General features: G+C 37.6%; 1 protein-coding gene, 1 long non-coding RNA gene and 1 other non-coding gene across 7 annotated transcripts in view; 1 reads left to right on the top strand and 2 right to left on the bottom strand.

Annotated features, from left to right (window-relative positions):
- PPP1R9A (protein phosphatase 1 regulatory subunit 9A) overlaps positions 1-22,617 on the bottom strand; it is a 425,821-nt gene that overhangs the window by 195,449 nt on the left and 207,755 nt on the right. The window lies entirely within an intron of this gene.
- Positions 1-22,617, top strand: part of LOC129479481 (uncharacterized) — a 180,028-nt gene that overhangs the window by 111,852 nt on the left and 45,559 nt on the right. The window lies entirely within an intron of this gene.
- Positions 8,629-8,769, bottom strand: LOC129480029 (U4 spliceosomal RNA). The gene has a single exon (XR_008656922.1). It is a non-coding gene; the product is annotated as a U4 spliceosomal RNA (small nuclear RNA).

Raw genomic sequence — 22,617 nt, forward strand, 5'->3', positions numbered from 1 at the left:
AAGTATGACCAAATATTAAGATGAATCGTGAATATTCCTAATATATAAAGGGCTTTATCAACTCAAACAATTGCATGTATAAGTAGGTAAAGGAAATTGAGAATTGAACAAAGAAGAAATACTAATGTCCAATAAATGATGTAAAGATGCTCAGCTTTATTAAAAATTAAGCAAATGCAAATTAAAACAAGGAGATACTATGCATTCATCCATAAGAATAGATTTTTTTAAAAGACTACCACATCCAGGCAGGGCACGGTGGCTCACGCCTGTAATCCCAGCATTTTGTGAGATCTAGGAGGGCGGATCACTTGAGGACAGGGGCTTGAAACCAGTCTGGCCAACATGGCGAAACCCCATCTCTACTAAAAATACAACAATTAACTGGGCGTAGTGGCGTGCACCTCGGGAGGCTGTGGCAGAATTGCTTGAACCTGGGAGGCAGAGGTTGCAGTGAGCTAAAATCATGCCATTGCACTCAAGCCTGGGTGACATAATGAGACTTAAAAAAAAAAAAAAGACTACAACATCCAGTGTTTGTAAGGATATAGAAAAAAAGGTTACTTTTGAAGAGGAAAGCATAATTAGAAAGTAGTTATCAGTATTTTAAATGTAAATGTCTTTTACATGTCACATTTAAGTGTTTACAGAAATACTTGCAAATGTGTACAAAGATGTATTTCGAAAGAAGTTCATTAAAGCACCATCTATAATAGCCCAAAGCAGGAAATTGCCTAATTGTCCACCAGTAGAGAAAATGGCCTGCTAAATTATGATATATACAAATATGTAATTCAATGCAGTGATTGAAGAGATGTATATCTCTCTACTGACATGGAAGACCCTGAGATACATATATCGTTAAGCCAAAGAGCATGGTGCAGATAAAGAGAAAGATATTCCCAATTCATATGATCTCCAATTGGTATGGTCCCAATTTTAACCTAATTTAAAGCCCCCTAAATTCCTTAGCTATGTAGCACTTGCCAAGTTGTAAAACCATGCTAAGGCGCAGTCTCCTTATTTACAAAATGGTTTTTATAATAATGCCTATCCCCATAAGAGTATTATGAAAATAAAATGAAATAGTCCATGTAATTATGCTTGGTTCAATGGGGGGAGAGGAAAAGCTTTCCCAGGGTAATATGAGGGATAATATTTCCCCTGATACCTACTACCCATATCATACTCTCTTTTTTTAAATTAAATTTAAAAACATTTTTAATAGAGATTGGGGTCTCACCATATTGCACAGGCTGGTCTTGATCTCTTGGCCTCAAACGATCCTTCCACCTTGGTCTCCCAAAGTACTGGGATTATAGGCATGAGCCCAGCCTCATACTCTCTTTCATAAACATGTTTTGAATATATCACCCACTAGGATGTTTAATGCCCTTTAAGCAAAAATCTGCATAACTGACTTAGTATTAGAACATAGATTAGGCTGCCAAAATCCCCACCTATGTCCAGAGCAATGCACTGTCATTACACAATGACTCATGGCCTGCTAGGCTTTCTGTGTTTTCTCTGACCAGGAAGCCCTTTCATCTACATGATCTTGATTCTTTCCATTTTCTTATAATAGTTCTATTATTTTTATTTTATTAACCTTAATTGCTCTACAAAAATATGGATAATTAATCAAATAATAATCAGAGCATGACTCCTCCTGGTATTCCAGCAACACAAAAAACTCTAAAGGCCAACAGCATCCTGGGCCCTAATGTTCAACACCAACAAGATATATGTATTTTTGTAGTTCAAGCTACCTTCACATTGTTCCTGTTTCATTTCACTGAGAAAAGTAAACAAAGGATGTTTAAATTTAAGACTTCTTGTTTCAGAGCCAACAAGCAATATTCTGGTTTCTCGATCAAAGGAAACAAAACAAGACCTCATCCACTGCTTCACAGCAGAGACAGGCTTTCAGTGGTAACAAGTTTACAAACACGGTTAGCAAGGACATTTCTGAACGAACAACTCAAGGCTATGAAAAGCAAATAAAGTAAAAATTAGCTTATTTTAAGATTTCAACTAGAATCATTATCTTATATACATTTTCAGTAGCTTGAACCACAACACTTTTTCAAAACAGCAGCAATACATTTTCAACAATAAGAAAAAAACTTATTTCCTTCACTTCTTTATGACACATTTTCTTTAATCAATGCAGGCCTAAATAAATTCAGCATATTCTATAAATACTGACTGGAAGGAATCTCCCACAATGCTTCCACAAGGTCTCAGTTCAGGCTATGGTCCAGGTTCTGTAAAATCTTCCTGACACATCAAAGATGAAAAATGTTCCAGGTCCTAGCACGCTGAGTTTCAGATGATGGCTTGGCAAAGTGTGCTCCTGGAGATAAGCCAAACATTCACGTGCTTCCACAAACAGGCTACACTCATCACAAGCTTCCTTGGCAGAACCCTGACTCACCTTCACATGATTTCAGTGGCTCTGCAAAATAAGCTCTAAATTGAAACTAACAATAAGCATGGAGAAGATAGCCACATATTAACATTCCAAAAACCAATTTGGCAATCCTCACAAAGGAGGATTCTAATAGCTTTAGAGCAATGTACAATCTCAACTTTCCTTTTCTTCTCCCAAATTAAGGTTAGTTCACTGATCGACAATAGGTAGAATTATCTAGTGTATTGATTGTCCAGTGTGTGCCCGGGAGTATGTTAGGTGCTTGATGCAAAATGAAGTAAGCCAAACTGGAGTTTGTAATCATCAGACAATTTAGGGTAAACACTGGTAGTCTCCAAAGATCTACACAGTTGAGGGCTTTAGTCTACTCCTCTACAATCTTATAACATAAGGAGTATGTTACAATGAAAATAAATTTCAAACTAAATTCTCCTCATGTAAAAACATTGCTTAACTAGAAGGTGCAAAAAACAGACTCATAGGCATATCTCATAAAACTCTAAAATCCCAGATTTCTGTCCTTAAAGTCATTTTGAAAAGTAGCCTGTGTGAAAGCTTTACTTAAAGCAGTTGCAACTACATTCTACAGTAGGATACATTTAACCTTCTAAGTGGATCACTCACCAGAATCCTACATACCACAAAACAGGATCAAATGGAGTACTAGTTAGGTATTACTCCAAAAGCTGTTAATTTGCAAGCCTCGCCTGACCCAAAGTCTAGTTACATAAAATATTTCTAAGGCTAACCCCTGTATCTTCAACATCATTCATTTCACCAATTATTTGTAGCATACTTAACGTTAATACATTGTCTTGTATAGATTTAAAGTACCAATATCTGGATGCAGGCTTCTAATCAGCGTCTTTCAAATAATAACTTACTAATCCTAGTGTGTGGACTCATGATTGAAATACCTAGAAAGCTAACTAAAGGTTCTTAAAACAAAGTTACTCCCATAAATATTATGTTATATATGCTAAAGTACTTTAAATTATAGACAATATAGCACTTTACACAAATTATCTCTCTTTACCAACCAATCTAGGGAGCAAGGCAGAAAAGGGTAAAGAGAGTTTCCACGGTTTTCCATATTTTTACATGAGAAGTTCAGAGGACAACACACATGCTATATATAAGACAAAGTCTATTAGGACAAAAAGTACATTTCACTAATTGTAAGCCTAGTGTTTTAATGGATTACTAAAGAACAAGAAGTTGGGCTGGGCGCGGTGGCTCACGCCTGTAATCCCAGCACTTTGGGAGGCTGAGGCGGGCGGATCATGAGGTCAGGAGATCTAGACCATCCTGGCTAACACGGTGAAACCCCGTCTCTACTAAAAATACAAAAAAATTAGCCGGGCATGGTGGCAGGCGCCTGTAGTCCCAGCTACGCGGGAGACTGAGGCAGGAGAATGGCATGAACCTGGGAGGCGGAGCTTGCAGTGAGCCAAGATCGCACCACGGCACTCCAGACTGCAGCCTGGGCAACAGAGCGAAACTGTCTCAAAAAAAAAAAAAAGAAGTGAAAAAAAGAAACATACTCTACATAATGGGAGGTAGAGAGCACGCTAGTTCAAATGGCAACACAAGGAAGCCTACCTTTGTCAAGGTTTTCCAGAAAAATAGAATTAATATCTTTATATGTGTTTTTTATATATACTATATATATTTATATTAAAATTGATTCATTTTAAGGAATTGTCTCATATGACAGTAGGGATTAGCAAATCCAAAATCTGCAGGGTAGGCCTGCAGGCCAGAGACCCAGGAAAGAACTAATGTTGCAGTTCAAGTCCAAAGACAGTCTGCTGGCAGAATCCCCTCTTCTCTGATAGAAGTCAGTCTTCTTCTATGAAGGTCCTCAATGAATTTGATGAGGCCAATCCACATTAAGGAAGGTAATCCGCTTTAGCCGACTGCTTTAAATGCTCATCTCATCTAAAAGACACTTCATAGACTCTAGAATAATGTTTACCCACATATCTGGGTACTGTGGCCTACCAGTGTTGATCCATAAAATGAGTCATCACAAAGTCCTTCAAACAGATATTCTCTGGCTGCAAAACTGAACTTTTTGGTATTTGACAAGGATAGGCAGGAATATGACTTCCTTACAAGTAAGTAGAAATAAGACCACAGATTTACAACACCTACAAGTTACAGAGACACTTTTGGCAAGTTAAAGCATTTCATAAGGATAATATCATTATTTCCATACTTAAACTCTTAGCTTAGAAAAGAAAAAGCCAACCTAGCTAGGACTGCGGTAGGAAAGAATACTGAGGGGAAACTGCATGGGGCCCACATGTAAGGCAGTGGTCAATGAGAACTTGTGCTGCCACACTCTGTGGGCTTGGCCAACTCACTGGGCCTTTCTGAGCTCAGGCTTTTATGTGCAAGAAGGTAGGATCAATTCTGATACTGAGGCTACTGGATTCTAGGGTCAATCGCGACTCTGAAACTAATCAAAATTCTTATCACTATGTGCCTCTCTGATGACAAGTCTTCAACTATTCACACCTACATTTGATGGTAAGTTAACTAAAAGCATGAATTCTAAGTTGTAGCTTATTTATAGCAAGTTATCTGTTCCACATTTTTTAATATTGCCACATAAATACACAATCCTATAGAGCATTTGAGGAATGGATCCTCTGGGACCCATATTTCTATCTAGATGATATTATTATGTTTTTTAGACAGTTAAGCTTTTAGTTAATTTTACCACTCTGCTAGTTTCATTCTCATATCTAAATCATCTAATAGGCATTATAAATGCCAAACCAAAACATTTAGTTTACTGCCCTCCACTAAATATAGGTCAGCAAGGCAGCTGAAACCCCTCTACCCAGGTAAAAGATAATATCCATAAGCTACTTTTGCAAGGAGAGGTTTCTGAGGGATACCCCATTTGAGAGCATTAACAGGCCGGATGCTCTCCTTCACAACCACAAATCCACATAATGACTCAAACTCTGAATTCAGCAGTTAATGTAAAAAAAGGAGAAAAAGGAAATGTAAAGATTAATACATGTAAAAATCATAAAAGTAAGTTTTTTCTTGCAAAACTACGGGAAAAAAAGAGAAAGTAAACATCAATTTATATTTGTTCATATAAATAGTAAGCTCACTTCTGTAATCCATGTGAGCTAGCCCAAAGAAAGGTAAACTAGTCTATCTATGAAGATGTTAGTGCTGCTAAGCAGTATTTCCAGTTCTCCTTCTGGGTACAAAGGGTATTTTCTTTCTTTACCCTTTGTCGCCTTGGGGTGGCGCTATGTAAGTAATTCTCGCCAATGAGTTCTGGGCAGTGGTGGTGTGTGTCACTTCTCGACTGAGCCATTTTACTACGGAGGCAAGACCTTTCAGTGTTTTTTTCTTCTTGTATTTCTGGAATCTGGAAAGTATGTATGATGGAAACGGACCCTCTACAAGTTTAAGTACCTTAGTGACTATACTGAATACAAGGAGCTTCCCTTTGACCTAACATGGACATGTAACATCAGTGAGAAATAAACATCTGTTAGAAGATATTAGGATCATTTAGAAGTGCAATATAAACTAGCCTATGTTAACCAGGCTACCATCTAAAAGAATCACTTGCTCACTATTACTATGGATTGCAAAGATCCTATCTTGGTTTAAAAACACAAGATTTGGGGCCAAGAGATTAATATAACTAAGAACCTTTCACCTCATTTTAAGTGAAAACATTAATGACAATAAATCACACAAAGAACCTGGGGATGTGTCAAAAGCATTAATCTCAAGTCAAGGCCCTATTGTCTGTTCTTCTGCTCTAAGCCCAGTTCCAAAAGCCTAGGGGCCTCAGGAAGGGGACTGAATACCACCTTCCATCCTAGGTGGTCCGAGATCTTCTTCCCAGCTTTTCCTCACACAAGGCTGTGGGAACCTAGGCATGGCTGCTTATAGTGGCATCCATCATATCTTCCATATTACCTACCTCTCATGTATTTCTTCCCTTATGCAATACAAAGAGGGATAGTTTTCAGAACCAGTTCTTATCTAAGGACAAAAGAAGGCGTGAGCAAAATAATCTTCAGAAGTATGTGGTAAAGATACTGGAAAACACAACTTACGCTGCTTACTAAGTCCTCTCAATTCATATCTCCATAGTATTCTTCTTACCTTATTTGGAGTAAATTGTATCCCCAACATATTCATATTCAAACATATACAAAAGTCCATGATAAAATCAAGTATGTATTTTTGTCTTATCAATAGCACCAACTACCTCAAATACAGAGGATGCAAACTCTTTAAAATTTTAAATTATTTATTATTATTTTTAATAGAGACGGGGTCTTGCTATGTTGCCCAGGCTGGTCTCAAACTCCCGGGGTCAAACAATCCTCCCACCTGCACCTCCCAAAGTGCTGGGATTACAGGCATGAGCCACCATGACTCCTCAAATTTAAAATAGCTACAGTTGACTTTGTGGAAAGTTTTATATATACATACATGCACACACATACACACACATGCATACACACACATATATAAGTAAAATATATATGTAACACATACATGAAAAGTTAAATTTTCATATATATGAAGATTTTTAGTGAAATAATGTTTCAAGATAAGTAGAGTTTTATTAAAGTCACACATATAGAAATATTAATGAAATAAGATTAAATCTCTTGCTTTTGACAACATAGAATTCAATCATAATTGGTACCATTTATTGGCAAATATGTGTTGTTAAAATACTTGAAAATTATTTTTTTATTTTAATTTTCATTTTTATTCTAGTGAGACTGAACACTTTCAAACAATGGTTGGTCTTTTTTCCATCTTCTATTTATGACTTACTGGTTACTATACATTATTTTTCATTGATTTTTAATAAATTTTAATGTATAGTATTGCCTAGAAAAGCCTTAAAAATAAGTTCTCCCTGTAAAAATAGTTTATGCCATTAAAGTAATCAGGGAAAAAAAGTTCTTCATAAATGTAAACTTAGCTCATCCTGAATTTGGACAAATTCTAAGACAATTAAATCTAAATTAGCAAGTTTTTTAACAGAGAACTGGGAAATTCCACTGATGTTCATGTTTTCCTCAGTATTTTTCAATTTATTGTAAACAAACATATCCATGAGAAATTAGCAATGTTCTCTTTCAGTTCAGCCAGAGTTTTAAACTGGAGACATATGTTTTGCTAACTGACAACTGGTGGCCAGCATGAAATAAACTGGTGGCCTTGGTCCAGTTTCCACTGGACAGGTGTCCTCATCACAGAAACATTTAACTAATTAACCCAATTGGCACCCATTTGGGGGCAGTGGACAGTCTCCTAGGTGGAATAACTTATTCTTCATTCCAAGAAGTAAATACTCTTTTACAGATGCAGCAAGTTAAGTTAGTAAATCAATTTTTGTTCTAGCATGTGTCTCAGCAGTTGGTCCTTCCTGCTTCTTTTACTACAACTGCCAGCACTGTGTTTCTAAAAGCCCATGGAGGAAAATTAGTCTAAATTGTCTAAATAAGAAAACAGATGGAGAGGACCAATACGAGGTGTATGTGTGTGCACACGCAGTGAGATTACAGAGGGGAAATGGGGATAAGGGGACGCCAGGCACACCAAAGAGGGTTTGAGAGCTTCTCTTGAGTGTGAAAATGGAAAGTGAGACTTTTAAGCTTCTCCAGTACAGAAGTTTACACTCTCCCATGAAAATCCCCCAGGGGTGACTAGACCTCTGAATGGAAGGGAGAGTGGGGTAAAGAGCATCATGAAAAGCAAACACTAAACTCTGAGGTCTTGAGTACCTTGGGAAGAGTACCTCAAGCCCCAAATTCTACCTGGAATGAAACAGCCTTGAAAGGAACTTAACTGTTCATTCAAGGAGGTCATCAGAAACAACTGTGGGCTAAAGTGAAAGGGGCTCTCAACCCAAGGACCTCTGTAAAACTCCCAGGAACCGTACATACATTTACCCAGGGTAGTGGAAGAGAATGCCAAAACACGGATGAGGCCAAACAAGTGGGTGAGGATCTTAAGAAGGTTAACATTAGTGCAGAGGAAAAAAGGAATGTGATATAAAGTGGTGGGCAAACTAAAATGGATTCCTACTCTTTACATAAAAAAGGTTGATGACCAGGCTCTTCACAGTACTATGATGGTCTTTTTTTTTTACATTTATTTTTTATTTATTTATTTTTATTCAGTCTCCATAGAGACTGCCAAAAAATGTTAATGCCGACTGTATTGTAAGTCCTCACGGTGGGATATTGGGAAAAGTCTTCAATTAGCTATAATCACACCTAGGATAAACCTCATTTGCTGCAATACTGCCACTGCACAAAGCTATGGTGATCCTTCCATATGTCAACATGACTAGGCTACATTTCCCAGTTATTTAATCAAACATTAATCCAAGTGTCACTTTGAAGGTATTCTGTAGATGTGATTAAAGTTCAAAATCGTTGACTTTAAGTAAGGGAAATTATCCTAAATAATCTGGGTGGGCCTGATTGAATCAGTTGAAAGTCCTGAAGAACAGAGCTGAAGTTTCCTGAAGATAAAAGAAATTCTGCCTGTGACAGCAGCTTCAACTTATGCTTGAGGCTTCCAGCCTCCCATCTTCACTGCCTGCCCTACAGATTTCAGACCTTCATAGCCAGACTCAACATGTGCATAAACCAATTCCTTATGGTAAATCTCTTAAAATGTTATCTTCTACTGGCGGTGCTTCTTTGGTTGACCCTGACGGATACACCAACAATTCAACTCTTCCTCACAGAAAAGGTACAGTAATTTAGAGCAGTAGTTTGCAAAGTGCTGACTGTGACCTAAGGAGGTTGTGAATCAATCTAATAGGTCATGAAGAGCACTGAGAAAAATAAAATTAAAAAGGATAGAATAGAAAAACATCAGCATTCATTATAAGTAGTAAGAGGACATATTATACTTCAAAACTTTTGGTTTCAAATATACACATACATATACACATATGTATGTATCATATCTCGATATGAAATGGTTTTGATTTAGAGACTAAAAGAACAGTAGCACTTAAGAAATAGTGAAAAAGTCAAAGCAGGAAATACAGGTTTCTCAGACTACTGAGCCTGTGAATGCTGACTGCAGATACAGAAATTACACTTCATACTTTCTCTCTGTTTTGAGCCATTGATTCTTACTTCAAATCCTTATTAAGCACCAGCTCACTGGTTGGCACTATGCTCAGTATTGAAAATACCTTATGATGCTAGGCACGGTGGCTCACACCTGTAATCCCAGCACTTTGGGAGGCCGATGTGGGCAGATCACCTGAGATCAGGAGTTCCGGACCAGCCCGGCCAACATGGTGAAACCCCTTCTCTACTAAAAATACAAAAAAATTAGCTGGGCGTGGTGGCAGGCACCTGTAATCCCAGCTACTCAGGAGGCTGAGGCAGGAGAATCGCTTCAATCTAGGAGGCAGTTGCAGTGAGACAAGATCACACCACTGCACTCCAGACTGGGTGACAGGAGGAAAAAGGAAAAAAAAATACTTTATTAATCTCAAACCTGTCATTGTAACCAACATAAGGGCCATAATAAAGGGATGTGGGCCATGCTATGGGAGCACACAGTAGAGACATCTAAACCTACCTGGGAAGAAAGGTGAGCAAGAAAGGATTTCCCAAGTGGCCTCGAAAGCAAAGACTTCAGCCTGCAATGGTTAGAGTGAGCAAACAAGGCGGGGTGGGGGTAGTATGTGTGGAAGGCATTCTGAGAGGAAGAGTAGCGTCTGCAAGGTAGGAGTAAGACAGAAGAACCCAATAACAGGACAGGAAGTAAGCCAACATGGCCAAGGCTACATACAGCAGTGAATGAACGGGAAGAGATGGTACAAAAATAGGTAGGGGAGCTCTGGGACACAGTTTTTGTGAGTAAAAACCACATGCCATGCAGAGTCCCTAAAAGCATTTGTCTTTCAGAGAATGGGAGTTTACAAAGAAGATTAGAGAGAACCAGCACTAAAAAGAAAGAAGCCAGGAGCTCTAGGAAACCTCTATCTTCAGTCCTTTTGGAGGACTCAGTGGGAGTCTAGGCCCTCTCAGAATACTAAGAGATTTTTCTCCAAGTGATCCTGGTGAGGGGGGGCCAGTCATTTGTGCAACAGAAGAAGGAAGGCAAGAATATGATTGCACCGTCCTTGCAACAAGAGCAAAAAGAGGAAAGGCAGCATCAATCTCAGAAGACCATGAGCAAACCAAGGTCCTGAGAACTAAAGTTCCTCCTGCAGAGTCAGTCAGGCAAAGAGGAACACATGAGGGAGAATGACAGCAACAAAAGCCCTTCCTTTGCCAAATACATGTTACATTTGTAGGGTGAAATTATGTAAAATACATGCATTGTAAAGGCCTATCTAAAATCCTGTATTTCTACAGTGTGCTGGTCTCATATAAAGAGAATTCATACTTGAGGTTTAGCACTATCTCTAAGAGTCAAATAATAAAACAAAGGTTGACAATTTTCTACAATCTCAAACAGCTTCAAATGCTGACCAGAAGTTTAAAAAAACTGTTTTAGCAAGGATTTCTAGCACTGAGACCTACACAGTACAACCAAAAATTTTAATTTCTGTAAAGGTCAACAGTAAAATATGCTTAATTTTTAAACTCTTCAAGCAGAGGCCAGACATCACATGGTGGGAAGAAAAACATTCAAAACAAGACTGAAGCACAAACAACTAATTGTTAGGGAATGCATATATACATGAGGACACTGATGCTGTGGTACAAGGCTGAGCTTGTAAACCTAAGACTAGACTCACAAAAAATCTTTACTGCATTCTGGGCAGCTGTGATCCATATTAAAAAATAATCATGTTACCCTTAAAAAGCAGGAAAGACTCCATTTCCTTATAAACAGATTGTCCCTTTCATTTAGACTTCTCCAAGAACTGCAGTCAAATGTAATTGACCAATTGTGGATCATGACTGAAAATGTCAATATACAGCTAAATCTACAAATGGTATCTGTCTCATGTTCCCCTTACTTATTGGAAAAACTCAGAGGGTGGAAATCCTTTACAGGAAACAAGATAATCAACTACCTTTGTTAAAACATGTCGAGGACAGTGTTATCTCATTATTCTTAGTGTTTTTGAAGTAAAAGCTGCCACCACTTCCGCTAGTATAGGATTAATGGTCAAATTTGGGGATCACTGACCTTGAATCACACTAACTTTGACCTCATATATCTTTTAATAGAACTGATGGTTTTGTAAATATGCTTCTTAAATCAGTTGTCACCACAGCCTCAGAAACCGTCCACATAAAAGAACACACTAGAAAAACTGGTAATTTTTTAATTAAAATAAATAGGTGAATGCTCTGTAAGCAAAAAAGAAAATGCAGCAATCATCTGCACCTCCTACCTGGGTTCCTGATTCTGTGTAGACAGTTCATATTTCTGGACCAGTCAGATGCCTCGATAGCACCTCAGATTTAAAGTACCCCAAAGCAAAATTATAGTGTCTCCCATCCTGTCTTCTGTAAGGTTTCTCATGTTTGAGGACAACGGGATCCTTTTGGCCACATGGGCTTGAAAGGACAGTCAATCACACAACAAAACTTCCTCTTCTCCTGCTACACACCCACATGAAATCAATAAAAATCCCCTTTTGTTCCTTTTCTTTTTGAGACGGAGTCTCCCTCTGTCGCCCAGGCTGGAGTGCAGTGGCGTGATCTCAGCTCATTGCAACCTCTGCCTCCCAGGTTCAAGCGATTCTCCTGCCTCAGCCTCCCAAGTAGCTGGGATTACAGGCGCATGCCACCATGCCCGGCTAATTTTTGTATTTTTAGTAGAGACGGAATTTCACCATGTTGGCCAGGCTGGTCTCAAACTCCTGACCTCAAATGATCCACCTGCCTTGGCCTCCCAAAGTGTTGGGATTACAGGTGTGAGCCACCATGCCCAACCTGTTTCTATCTTTAAAAGGATTCTTGTTCTACTCACTCCTTCCTATTCCCTCTGCACACTAAGATTCCTAATAAGTTATCCTGCAACTTATGATACACCACATCTAGATGCCATTCCTAAAGCATGGCTCTAATCACATCACTGTGGGTCAGGAAACAGCACTGGAAGACAGGATGGAGTGGAGTGACAGAGGAGAGAGAATGAATTTATGAATGATTTTACATTTCTTTTATATACCTTTTTGTACTTTCCAAATTCTGTATAATGAGCAAGTATTACTTTCTAATGGAGATGGAGAAGGGCACAAAAAATCCTCCTAAGTTTCTCCATATTACCTGGAGAATATAGTTCAAACATGCAGAAAGACATCCAAAGTCCTCTAAGATCTGGCTCCAGCATACATGGCCTGTCTTCACTTACCACTACTCTTCCTTTCACTCATCCTATCATCCAAAAATTGTTATGATTTTGTTATATGTTTGCTAAGCTTTCTTTCATATTTTTGGTCTCTCCTATAGATTTATTACATTATGCTATATATTGTATTTATCTGTGATCACAGTTTTTATTCAAATAAATCAGCTGCTTTGGAGTGAGGCAGAGTCTTATCTTTCTATCACTTAATGTTCACAGTACAATGTTTTAGAAGCAATGTGTCTTTAATAATTGTCAGTGAAACATATAAGGTTGGTACCTTAAATCAGAACCACTTCTGAACAAAAGAAAAGTGACCTGTGAGAGGCAAAAACTCACAAAAGGATAATAATAAAATTTATAACTTCAAAACAAAGAAATCTTATGCACAGTTCAGGCTGTCTTCTAGAAGACATGACTTAATAACATATATTTAATGATTATTTATGTCAGGAATCAAGTATTACCAAAAAAGGAACATTTGTTAATATTACCAAAATTAATTTTTGTATCATATGGTAGACAATATAAAAGAAGACTTCTCTCCTTTTTATGGGTTAGGTTGTTCCTGGCAAAAAATTTTATAATGTTTCCATTTTTTGATCATTTTAATGTGACTAAGTAGAAAATCTAGTTTGGAAGAACTCATAATTTACTTTTTAAATGTATTTTGAAATGCTAAAATAAAATTGTATTAGAAATGGTACAGTCAAGGGTAATTAGCTTTACTGTTGTGGATGAAAGTGTATTATTTGGGTTCTCAGGCTGAAATACAGAGCTGGCAGGAAGATTTAAAATGCTTACAAGTATTTCAATTGTTGCTGGAGAATGTATTTAAATATGTAAATATATAAAAGTGGTTGGCTCCCTTTGCAGCCTTGAGTGCAGCACCTATCTTTAGGTGATGTAGGGTCAATTAGGGCTTTAATGTCCCACAACTGTGGCAGATTTGCTGATTAAAATATAGCAGTCACTTTTACAGTTTTGCATTCTGGTCATGGTGGTCTATCCTGAGAAAGTCCATCTGTTGGTGCCTGTCCTCTCCCAAGCCAAAAACAAAACAGAACAGAACAAAACAGAACAAAACAAAACAAAACATCATCGCATGTATAAGAACTCAAGTCTGCCAAAACCTGTTGGCATGGCATGTCATCTCCACCTGCCATATTGATATCAGGAAGGTAAATACATATGCCATATGTCTTAAAGAAAAGTGTAGTTGTACTCAAATGTCCATTTGCTTCTTACAAGTCACCCTGACATAGACAAAGCAATTATAGCAACACAGTTTAATACAGGAGAGAATTAAGCCTCACTCTCTCACTTTGGAAGAAACCAAAACCTCTTCCAAATTATAGGTCTCAATTTCTTTTTTTTTTTTTTTTTTTTTTTTTTTTTTTTTTGAGACGGAGTCTCGCTCTGTCGCCCAGGCTGGAGTGCAGTGGCGCGATCTCGGCTCACTGCAAGCTCCGCCTCCCGGGTTCACGCCATTCTCCTGCCTCAGCCTCTCCGAGTAGCTGGACTACAGGCGCCCGCCACCACGCCCGGCTAATTTTTTGTATTTTTAGTAGAGACGGGGTTTCACCGTGGTCTCGATCTCCTGACCTCGTGATCCGCCCGCCTCGGCCTCCCAAAGTGCTGGGATTACAAGCGTGAGCCACCGCGCCCGGCCTCTCAATTTCTTGAATATATTGGAACGTCCCTATGACAATATCCTCCAACATTAGATGACTATCCTCTTGTCTAGAACACCTGTAATCCTTTCGTACATATATCCTGCCTTTCATTTGTTAATGCTATTTTCTTGTTTAAATCTGCCATCTTCAGCACAGGACTAGTGTCTTACTTCCGTTGTATCTCCAAAATTTGGCATTGTGCCTGACAGAGGATCTACTCAACAGGTGCTTACAGGGAGACTGCCTGATAAAAGCAGTTCTTTTGGAAGTTCTGTAACTCCCTTTAATATGTACTTCATTCATTCATTCAAACAGCTGTTAAGATTTCAGATAAGCTGGCAACATGAGCAAAGGAATCTTTTTCACTGTCTGCTCCACCCTGCTGGCTTCCACTGAAAGCACTGGTATTTAGGGCATCCAAGATTCTGGCAGCAGCTAAAGTTGGCATAAAAACGCAACACAGAGAACTAGTCTTTAACCAAAAAAAAAAAAAAAAAGCATGTAGTATAAGATACAGAGAAGAAAAAGCTGCTCCTCTGATGGCTGGGCCTGTTCCAATGCTGGCTCTCTTTCCACTCCTTTCTCACTATATATAATGTAAAAGTATATCCATCAGCCGTCATCATAAGAATTGAAAAGATTTCAACAGTGACTATTGGGTGGTCAGTGAGATTGTACCCACTCTGTTTACAGGCAAATAGCAGACTTGAATGGCGTTTTCCTTCAATTCTGTTCAAAAATGCCTAAAGAGAGAAATGACAGGTAGGTGATAATGAGGAGGTGAGGAAAAGGAGAAGTGTAGCTACCATCAAGTGATTCTTCTGGGATAGGTGTCTCGTTTAAATCTCATAATCATCTTTTTTGGCAGATCAGTCAACTTCAGGCTCACAGATAACAGAGAGTTGGCCCAAAGACACACAGAAAATACGTAAGTGACAACGAAATGAATTAAAAATCCATGCTTTTCTCTCCTTGCCACACAGCTTTAATTTAAAAAAAAAAAAAAGCATTATTAATGCACCAAATGCCAAAACTAAAATAAGCACCCCTACATAGAATAAACAACACATGCCCCGCCCCCACAACTGCAAAGGGCCATAAATTGAAGGGGGTAGAGATTCAAACTTACTAGTAACTAAAGAAATGCAAATTAAATTACATAAGTAATTTCTCATCTACAAAGATTTAAGGCTGGTCATGGTGGCTCTCGCCTGTAATCCCAGCACTTTGGGAGGCCAAGACCGGCAGATCACTTGAGGTCAGGAGTTCAAGACCAGCCTCGCCAACATAGCAAAACCCAATCTCTACTAAAAATACAAAAATTAGCCAGGCGTGGTGTCATGTGCTTATAATCCCAGCTACTCGGGATACTGAGGCAGAGGAATCACTTGAACTCAGTAGGCAGGGGTTGCAGTGAGGCGAGATTGTGCTACTGCACTCCCGCCTGGGTGACAGAGCAAGACTCTGTCTCAAAAAAAAAAAAAAAAAAAAAGACTTAAAACAAGGCAAAGAGACAGACCAACTCACTCTAATACACTGTGAATAAAATTTTAACAGGCATAACTTTCTGGAGGACAAAAATATTGAAAACTTTAGTATCAGCTGACCCAATAGATTCTAACAGTTTAATGAAATCACAGATATACAGAAATATTTCTGCACACTGACATTAATCACAACATTACTTTAAAAAGTAAAAAAAATCAAGTCCAACAGAACTTAAAGAAGAAAATAAAAATTTAAAAGAGGAAAAACTTGGAAGCAATCTAAATGTCAAAAAGGAAGGGTTAAGAAAGTGGTACATTGATATGACGGAATATGCTGATTCTTATAGATGTATCCTAAAAATCATGCTCTATAAGGTTATTCAGTGACACAGAAAATATTCAAATATTTGGTATGTGAAAAGATTATAAAACTACATCAGTATGTACATACATGATCCCAATTATGTAAATATATATAGACATCATAATTTCTGGATGCTAAGATTATGAATGATTTTTTTTTCTTTTTCTTTTTTTGAGATGGAGTCTTACTCTGTTGCTGAGACTGGAGTGCAGTGGGGTGATCTCGGCTTACTGTAACCCCTGGCTCCTGGGTTCAAGCGAGTCTCCTGCCTTAGCCTCCCAAGTAGCTGGGATTATATGCACACACCACCACACCTGGCTAATTTGTGCATTTTTAGTAGAGATGGTGTTTCACTATGTTGACCAGGCTGGTCAGAAACTCCAGACCTCAGGTGATCTGCCTACCTTGGCCTCCAAAGTGCTGAGATTACAGGCTTGAGCCATCATGCCTGGCTGATTATTTTCTTTATAGTTTTCTGGATTATTAAAATATAGAGCTTTGGTAAATGTTATCTTAAAAACGTTCATTACAAAACCATGAATGATCAATGGGCATAAGTCTTTCCATACACTATAAAAGCAAATTTGTTTATATATTAACTTAAAATATATTTTAACAGCACTTTCAGTGTTCATTTACATAGTGATAACTGATGTTTACAATGATGAGCCTATGATACAAAAAGACCTTGTATTCTATAAATTTCAAATGCAAAGTAAAATCAGGTTGCTTTTTTTTAATGAAATAAGCTTGTATTTGCCAGGCAGTAAAATGAAACTATGCTTTGCAGTTAAGCTGTCATTGACCCCTCAAAAAAATGATTAGTGAGTGTTGACCTTAAATACTAAAAACCACCAAAGACTTCATCCTCAATAACAAAGGGAATCTAAGATCTCACTTCCCATTTAAGACAGCTTAGTTACTGGGACACTTTGATTTTAATTCTCAGACTATGTTATAGGAAAGTCCACTGTACTTTATTTTCTTTCAGACATTTGGCTGAGGGTGTGGAAAACTACTGCTCATGCTGAGAAACATAATAATAATAATAATACCATGCTTCAGTTGAAATTTTCTGAGCTTAGTTCACAATGGCTTTTTTAGTATGTGTGTTTGTGTGGAATAATCTGTCATCATATGACAACAGAAGAATTAGTTCTCTGAGTTACATCTATAGATGGTTCTAGCATATTGATTAGTCTAAAGAATAAAACTTTATGCAAAACTCAGTAATATTATGTTAGTTTAATTCAGAAAAAAATGAGCTTCTAAAACATACAGTTGCAGAATGTTATAACCCAATGCGATCTGAGCAATTACCTAAGTAGGGATGGAAAGAACCACAAGGCATGGGACGCCACTCCCTGTGGTGGATTATTCAGGTGAAGAATGTGAGGCAAGTGCAGCCATCTTCCCAGAATCTCCAAAGCAGTTAACTATGAGATCACTTTAAGGGAAGGGCAAAAGAAACGTATTTGCCATATCTGGTCTAATCTTATTTTAGATTCAAGGAAAGAAGTACACATTCACACAGCTATTCAAAGCTTATGTTAGCAAAAAATTCCAGATACAGAGTATTCTTGATATATCTACCTTGCATTCTTTCAGAATGGTTCTCTATAAAAAAGACAAGCAGCAAAATGAGCCCTTTCATATGAAAAGAGATGTGAGCCCTCTTGCATTCCAATTTGGATGCTGCAGTTATACCTCACATATAAATTGTATGCATTAAAAAGCATTTGAAAAGAAATGTGTAAAAGTGGTAGTAGTCACTGTAAAGTAGCTAGAATACTAATTTGCTTTATTGTGTTTAAGATTCTCATATTTTGGTTTTCTATACAAGAAAACAGAAATGAGAAATTTCACTTAATTTTCTATTGGAAAAGCAATGCATTAGCATTCCTACTTATAAATAGACGTCGGCATGGTGACTCAGAAGATCTGCTCTTCCACTCGTGTTATCTTAAGTAAGTTGACCTTTTTAGGCCCACATCTTCCTCATCTGTAAAAATGAGGGGAGTTAAGTAAATGATCTCCAAGATCACGTTCAGCTTTGAAATTCCAAAACTGTACCTACAATAAATCTATCTGAGAGTAGCAAATTATCACTGCATTAATGTTTTCCAGTCTCAGCAGTAAATACTGACTAAAAGACAAGGAATCACCTTTTCCCAGCTTTATTTTTCAAGGGAAGAGATACCCATTAGTGTATGCCTCCAGGTCCTCCCTCTTACTCACATCACCCAGGCAAAAGTGATTTACTTGTCTGGCTGGTCCCTTAGGTACAAGAAACTGGGCCTGTGTAACAACCTCCTACCTAGTATTTAACTGGGTACTTTGATCTCTACAGCTCTAACTTTTGTCTTACTTCTCAAGTAGTTCAGAATTAGTCAGAGAAAAGAAATATTGTTCGAGTAGCTGGGACTACAGGCTACTGGGAGAGGCTGAGGCAGGAGAATGGCGTGAACCCGGGAGGCGGAGCTTGCAGTGAGCTGAGATTGCACCACTGCACTCCAGCCTGGGCAACAGAGCAAGACTCTGTCTCAAAAAAAAAAAAAAAAAAAAAAAAAAAAAAAAAAAAAAAAGAAATATTGTTCAATAGGCTTCTCAAACTTCCAACTTCCAAAACAATATTCAGTTAACACAAGCATTTGCAATCACGGGTGTGATTTTTCCTCTACTATCTTTAAAATGCCCTGATTGCATGATGGTTTTCCCAGTGCCACGAACTTCAGTGAAACTTTCCAAATTCAACATGAGAAAGCACATAATACAGAACACCATGGTCCTTTAAAAAAAGAAAAATGGAGTCTCCTATAAGGGTACCACTATATATTTTAAATCAGAGGTTGAGGTCCAATATATTCCACCTTCTTTAAAAACTTGAGTTTCTTTCCTCTTCTCCCAGGTGATGAATGCTCTTCTCATTGATAAATTATGTTGACTATTACATCCCAATTCTCAGCTACTACTCAAGTACCACTCTAATCATACCAAATTGTTTATTAGGATTCTACTCTGATTAAAGAGCCAACATTTCTTTTTCTTACTTTCAATTTTTAAACCCCCCAAGAGCTTCTTATAAGCCACAGAATAAAGCTCAAACAATATAGTGTATCTTGCAAGATATCATTTTTTTAAATTCTTATTTCCCATCTTCTCTCTGACACACTCTTATTGGTAGCTCCAGAAATCTCAAGATCTCAAGCTACTTAAAATGAACAGAATTCCCTTTCATGATTCCTTTTTTTTTTTTTTTGAGATGGAGTCTCACTCTGTCACCTAGGCTGGAGTGCAGTGGCACGATCTCGGCTCACTGCAACCTCTGCCGCCAGGTTCAAGAGATTTTCCTGTCCCTGCCTCCTGAGTAGCTGGGATTACAGGCGCCTGCCACCGCACCCATCTAATTTTTGTAGTTTTAGTAGAGACAAGGTTTCACCATCTTGGCTAGGCTGGTCTTGAACTCCTGACCTCGTGATCTACTCGCCTCGACCTCCCAAAGTGCTGGGATTAAAGGCGTGAGCCAGTGGCGCCCAGCCCATGATTCCTCTTATCCATCCAAAAAACTACTTATCCTTCAAGGTTAAATGTAGACATCTATCCTTTTACTATCAATATTTCATCATATTTCACTTTTTCCCCATCAGAGGGAGTTCTTCAAGCATTATGCCCATGACCCAGCAAAAACAATGACCCATATTAGAGATTCCATACTACTATGAATGAAGAAAATTTACTTTATTTGTAGTTTAAAATTATAGAGACTAATATTTCTAGTAAGCTACAATTCTTAAAACTGAAGTATTTATCTTTATATAAAACATTGAGACTATTTGATTAGAGAAAGAGAAATCTAAAACAGGTTAGCAATTCTCATGAGATAAAAGTAAACATCTGAGTGCTATACACTCATATCTAAATTATGTTTATTTCTGTGTCTTAAAGAGTGAGAAACGATTACAGAAGGCAGATTCACAATCATAGCACAACTACAGTAAGTGTGTTAGGTGGCTTCTCAGAATGAAATTACCATAATTTGAACTCTCAGTAAAATGGGTCAGCCTTATGCTTTTGGCTTTCTCTTTTTTTTTTTAGAAAATCCATCTTTTATTTACTTGTCTTATTTTCTGAGACAGTGTCTCACTATGTTGCTCAGGCTGGTCTCAAACTCCGGGGCTTGAGAGAGCCTCCGTCCTCAGCCTCCCAAAGTGCTAGGATTACAGGTGTGAGCCACTTGCTCCCAACCTAAACTCTCTTTTCTGAACCAAAATAGCATTTTCATGAATTTCACTGACTTCTTGTCTAAACTAGCAACCACTTTATAAGTTATGTTCACTAACTTCCTTGATGTGATTTTCACTTGATCTTGGGCTAAATTTCAAATATGAGTACTACATGCCCCCTTTTGAGTCTCCAAATTTTAGTATACATAATTTATTAGTGAAGTGCAGTAGAAAAGAATAAAAGTAAACAAAAGAGTGCTTGGCCTAGTGCAGCAAAACTAGGAGTAGGTTTTAAGAAAAACCTTTATTCCCTGTTTCCCCATTCTAGAATTTAGAACTGACTACAAAGGTTAGTAATCAACAAAATCTATAGTTGTAAATGTTGCAAAGAAATTCAAGATATTTTGGCAATAAAAAGGCAACACACTAAAACATCATTTGCCAAGTTAAGATTCTTCCCCAAATCTTTTTCAGGTAAAACGCTTATTTATATTTGTGTCAAAAATTATGACACAATCACCCTGTTTTGATTTAAACTACCTATAAAATACGTGTTAAGAGATAAAAATTCTAAACTAAAATTCCTTAATGTTTTGTTATAAAAATAAAAACCAACTCTACAATGTGTAGAGCAATATGTACTACAGTCTATTTTAAAACTATGCTAACATAAGATGTTAACAATTGAGGAAACTGGGTGTGGAGTATATAGGAATTCTCTGTACTATCTTTGCAGGTTTCCTACAAATTTAGAACTATTTTAAATTTTAATATTATTTTGGAAAAAATTTGGGGGAGAGGAATTGGTTACTTACATAAAATAAATTTAATAAAAGAAAAAAACACATTAAATTATATCCCTACCTCACATCATACAGAAAATAAATTCCAAGTGGATTAGCATATTAAAGACAAACTGAAAAGCAAACTCTTAAAACCTTTAGATGAAATTACACAAGAAAATGTTTATGGTCTTAGGAAGATTTTTAAAACAGAAAGAAATCAAATATTAACCATTACGATAGTATTAAAATTTAAAACTCCTATATTATAAGGAAACATACACCAAGTCAAAATACAAGTTATAAACTGAGAGAATATACTAATAAAATGGTATTCACAATATATTTTTGAGCTGGGTGCAGTGGTTCATGCCTGTAAGTAATCTCAGCACTTTGGGAGGCCAAGGCAGGTGGATCACTTGAGGTCAGGAGTTGGAGACCAGCCTGGCCAACATGGTGAAACCCCGTCACTACTAAAAATACAAAAATTAGCCAGGCATTGTGGTGAGCGTCTGTAATCCCAGCTACTTGGGAAGCTGAGGCAGGAGAATTGCTTGAACCTGGCAGGCGGAGGTTGCAGTGAGCCAAGATCGTGCCACTGTACTCCAGCCTGGGTGACAGAGCAAGACTCAAAAAAAAACAAAACAAATTTTTTTTCTTTTTTGCTGAGCACAGTGGCTCATGCCTATAATCCTAGCACTTTGAGAGGCCGAGATGGGAGAATCGCTTAAGTCCAGAAGTTTGGATTAGCCTGGGCGACACAGTGGGATCTCATCTCTTGTTTTCCTTTCTTTATGAGACAGCTCTCAAATTCATATAAATAAGAGAAATAAAAATCAAACAAAAAAATGGGGGTAAGATATAAACACATCATTCACAGAAAAGGAAAATCTAATGGTTAATAAACACATGACATAGGGTCCTACTTTACTAGTAATCGGCAATATAAATTAAAACAATGAATTCCATTTTACATCCATTAGGCCGAGTATGGGTGAGAATGTGGAAAAACAGGAACTAGTAAATCATGTGAGGGTGGGTATGGGCCAATGATAAGTAATGTGACAACAGACACTAACAGTAAAGATATATATACGAACCTAAAACCTGGCTAGTTCACACGGAGACACACAACACAGAGAAACACTTGCTCATGTGCCTATGTAAACGCGCACAAGGATACTCACTGAAGCATGGTCTGCAATGGTGATGAATTATAAACAATCTTAATGTCCATAACAAGAAAATGATTACAAATTCTGTACTATTCACACAATAGAATACATGTACTAACT

This window comes from Symphalangus syndactylus, chromosome 3 (genome assembly GCF_028878055.3).
Source record: "Symphalangus syndactylus isolate Jambi chromosome 3, NHGRI_mSymSyn1-v2.1_pri, whole genome shotgun sequence".
In the NCBI taxonomy this organism is placed as follows: domain Eukaryota; kingdom Metazoa; phylum Chordata; class Mammalia; order Primates; family Hylobatidae; genus Symphalangus; species Symphalangus syndactylus.